General features: G+C 42.5%; 1 long non-coding RNA gene across 1 annotated transcript; it reads right to left on the reverse strand.

Annotated features, from left to right (window-relative positions):
- Positions 1–544: 544 nt before the first annotated feature.
- On the reverse strand, positions 545–3,791 carry LOC138769951 (uncharacterized). Its single transcript, XR_011359356.1, has 4 exons — positions 3,486–3,791; positions 2,808–2,995; positions 2,515–2,581; positions 545–605 (listed from the first exon to the last, which is right to left on the reverse strand). It is a non-coding gene; the product is annotated as an uncharacterized lncRNA (long non-coding RNA).
- Positions 3,792–4,333: the final 542 nt, after the last annotated feature.

Here is a 4,333-nt window from a genome sequence, read left to right on the forward strand (position 1 = left end):
AAGTCTGCTCAGCCCAGTGCAGGGACCTGGGACCTCATACTACCCTAGCAGGACAGGTCAGCCAACACTATAGGGCATAAGCTGGTCAAATCAAAAGTATCTATATATAAGTTTGAATATCTTCTTCTATTCTTCACTACACTATCCTGGCAGAGTACATGGCTACATTGGACAGGGCCCTCAAGAGGCTCCTCTACTCCACTTTCCTGTTGTTTACAAACTACTACTACTACCTCTTGCCTGCACCTACAGTTGCCAAAGTAGAAGATTTTAAGTAAACCGCCTTCTGCACCTGGACATGCTGGGAGTTGTAGTGCCACCACAGCCGGACAGGTTGCAGACTACTGAGGATGCAGATAGTTGCCCTTTTGTAGAAGTATATACTGTAGATAATCTGTGACCACAATAAATTATTTCTGTCATTGGGGTTCGGATGCTTCGGTCTATGTAAACAGGTCGCAGCTGACAAGGAAATTAAAAGTCAGCATCTAAACTCTGGCTAAGCCAACAAAATCAGATTTTAAGCCAAGTAGCTGCTGACTCACCCATCCCAGAATTCCACAGCTTGTGCATTCAGTGTCCTTATTCTGGCAGATGAGCAGCCACTAGGTAAGAAGAGAGAAGACATTCGAGCATCTCTTATTTTTTTCTATTTGTCTTAATAATCTAAGTGATCATTTTACTTATTGTCAAGGAAATGCATTGCTAATAGTTTCTTCTCCATCCTCATTGGAACTGTGATTGGTGAATGAGCGGTGAAGATGGAAATTCCAAGGGTGAGTCCCTGTTACCCCCCCCCCCCCCCATTTCTTATGTGTAAATTATCAGGCAAAGCCATCATCATTGCAGAGAAGCAAAGTCAAAATGGGTTTGCAGAGTCTATTATAACCTATGGAGGGGGGAGGGGTCAAGGGGTATGAGTGAGCAGGAAGAGCAGAGAAGAAGCTGTACAGTTTGCAGACTGTCTGGGCACAGAAAACACTGGATTCACAGGTCGTAAAGGTTAGTGGTTATCTGGAAGCCTGGAGAGATAAGATTGCAAGATGCTGTTTTGTACCGCCCTGCTTTTCTCCTCTCCGCGCTCACCCCCCCCCCCACCCCCACCCCCCACTTAGAGCATAATGGACACAGACATCCTGCTTCTTCTGAAGTAAGAAGAGAGGTAGGAAAACAGCTTTTTCAGTACAGAAGAAACCCCTTTTACTTAATAAAACCTATTGCAGAGCTTCTTAAAATCGTTTATACCATTGATGTTTGATTTTGTTTTAAATGACAGTTACATTTTAAGGCCATGGTGTTCAACATTATCCCCAGCTATTGCAAAACCTTTCCAACCACAACAGGCATTATCCCCAGCTATATATCTACATTTTTGTGGCAGTTCTTTCCCCATACTGCCTTCAGTAGGAAAATGTGGAATGTGTCAACATTTTAAGAATGTTTTAAAGAATTTTTGGTGATTTTTGTTTTTTAATTTTCCATTTTACCATCTATACTAAATAGTCCTGAAATCTTGCAGTTTTCAATCTTACCACTAGGCCTAAAACTAAACTTCATGTTTACTGAATAGTGGCCGCAGAAAACTGACATGTCAGTTGTTTGCGGCGCCGCTATGGATCCCATAGACGGAGAGGTAACGTATATTTTCTAAATAATCATGGCCGTTGTACAAGTATACGTTGTGTGAACATAGCCTTACAGTGAAAAGAGACACCGGTAGATAGGGAAAACATTAGCTCACAGCTCAGCAGGGGCAGGCTGACCCAGAGGGGTGCATGACCCAAGGTAGTTTTTGCCCCCTATGCTCCCAGTAAATGTTTATACAGAGGCACACAAAGTTCTCTGTACAACAGAGCTGACAGGACTCTGAATGACCACGTTACATATGTGGGAGATATTTTCCCCTAAAAGCAAAGGCATTGTACAGTATATAGACCTGTAAATTTACCATATGTGTGTTGCTTAAAACCAAAGCACACAGATCTATGCTAAGAGCTATATCCTGGATCCCAGTAGAAAAAATATATATTTTTAAATCCACTGGTGTCAGAATGTTATACAGATTTGTAAATGTCTTCTTTTTAAATATTTCAAGCCTTTCAGTACTTATTAGCTGCTGTATGTCCTACGGGAAGTGGTGTATTCTCTCCAGCCTGACATATTGCTCTCTGCTGCCACCTCTGTCCATGTCAGGAACTGTACAGAGCAGGAGAGGTTTTCTATGGGGATTTGCTACTGACATGGACAGAGGTGGCAGCAGAGAGCACTGTGTCAGACTGGAAAGAAAACACCACTTCCTGTAGGACATACATCAGCTTATAAGTACTTGAGGGCTTGAGATTTTTAAATAGAATTAATTTACAACTTTCTGACACCAGTTGATTTGAAAACATTTTTTTTCTGGAGTACCCCATTTTCTGAATAACAAGTCAGAAGATTCATTAGATGGAATTCCCCTCTAACTTGTCCACTTCACCAGTTCATGGTCCCGCTGCCCACCCTAGATGCACTTACAATAACCAGTCCACCGTATTCTATGTTTACTTCAGCTTTGCCACCTGTTTAACCAGTTCAGCTGCACCTGCAAAAAAAACACTCTGCAATAGTTAAGGTTCCCAAAATGAATAACATTGGAGGAAACGTTTCCCATCCCCCAAACCCCCCCGGTATATAAGTGTCGTCTATTTCGCGTGGGTCTGCACTCCAGAGGTAATTAGCAGTTCAGCTGAGCTAATTCCCTATTCAGCGGCTCCAAGACAAACAGTATACGCTGGCTCTCACCAAGACATACCTATACGCACACTCACCTCTATGTTTGCAAAGTGCCAGTCTGACCCTGCCAAGAATAATACAAACAGCAAAATGCTTCTTCAGGTTAAGAGGCAACCCTGGAGAGTTGGGGCTGGCCAGCAATCGCACACTAGAGTCCACTCATCAGCATGGAGAAAGAGAGGCTCTGTTCTGAGCTCCGAGCCTCAGTCAAATGCAAGGAAACCTATATAACAAGGAGTCTTGTATAAGATGTTAGGCCCACAGGGGAATAGAGCCAAGAGAGATAGACAGCACTTTACTGGGGCCAAGGAAGTTAAAACCTGCAGTCTCTTATGTATAAGGGGAAAAAAATGGTAAGTTTACGTTTCGAGGGGAGTATTAAAAAAATTAAGTTAAAAATAACACCTGCATTGCGGTTTTAGTCACACTTGCAGATGATGTGACCCGCATTGGAGCAGCTGTGCAAACAGTCAGGTGGTCCAGAGGAATGTGATTTTGGTTGGTAAAGCATCTCCCGGTTACCTCGGCCTGTCCCGCTTCCCCTCCCTCTGCAGTTTCGGAGGCAAATCATGAATCAACCATTTCAGCCTCAGACAATTTTTGTAAAATGGCCTTTGTATGTAAAGTTGTAAAGAAGATATATACTATAATATTACTCTCCAGGAATGTCTGAATGACTCCTAAGGCAGCTGGCAAATCTTCTTCATACTCACCTCTGCCTATTCCTCCACTTAACTCCATCCCCCAAGACAACATCTTGACCCCAAGCAGATCAGCTGGTATATGAATATATGGTCTGACTACTGTAAAGTGGTAGTTTGGTGTCTGGTCTATCTGCAAATAAGGGGTAGTCTGGTCTTTGATTTGTAAGTGGTGAGATCTGGTCTGAGGAATGTATTTATAGGGGGTGTAGTCTGTGGTTTGAATATAGAGGGTTTGATCTGGGGTCTGAAAATATGGGAATATTGTTTGGACCCTGTATATCTTTGTGTGTATTTTAAGTGATGTGTAAATCGAGATGTGATATAGATATGGGGAAAGATTTATCAAACATGGAGTAAAGTGAAACTGGCTTAGTTGCCCCTAGCAACCAATCAGATTCCACCTTTCATTTTCCAAAGAGTCTGTGAGGAATGAAAGGTGGAATCTGATTGGTTGCTAGGGGCAACTGAGCCAGTTTCACATTACACCATGTTTGATAAATCTCCCCCATTGTGTCCACCTGAGATGGTCAGTCAGATATGGGCCTGGGGGGGGGGGGTACATATTCCCAACAGGATGCAGGAGTAGATGAATTGCCTGTAATTTTAAGGGGCCGGATCTGTATATCTGTATTTACTTAAAAGGATTTTTCTTTAGTGGGTCCAGGGTGTGTGTTTTTGGGCGGTCTGGGATCTGTATTTGCTCAAAGGATCTTGTCTGGGGACAGTATTTTTTTAGAGTTTTTTTTTTTTTTAGGTAGTCTGTATTTCAGGCAGTCTAGCCCAGGATCTGTTTTTTATAGGGTCTGATCTAAAATCTGTAGATTTTTATAGGGTCTGATCTTAGAGCTGTAATTTAG

This window comes from Dendropsophus ebraccatus, chromosome 12, assembly GCF_027789765.1.
Source record: "Dendropsophus ebraccatus isolate aDenEbr1 chromosome 12, aDenEbr1.pat, whole genome shotgun sequence".
Classification (NCBI taxonomy): Eukaryota; Metazoa; Chordata; class Amphibia; order Anura; family Hylidae; genus Dendropsophus; species Dendropsophus ebraccatus.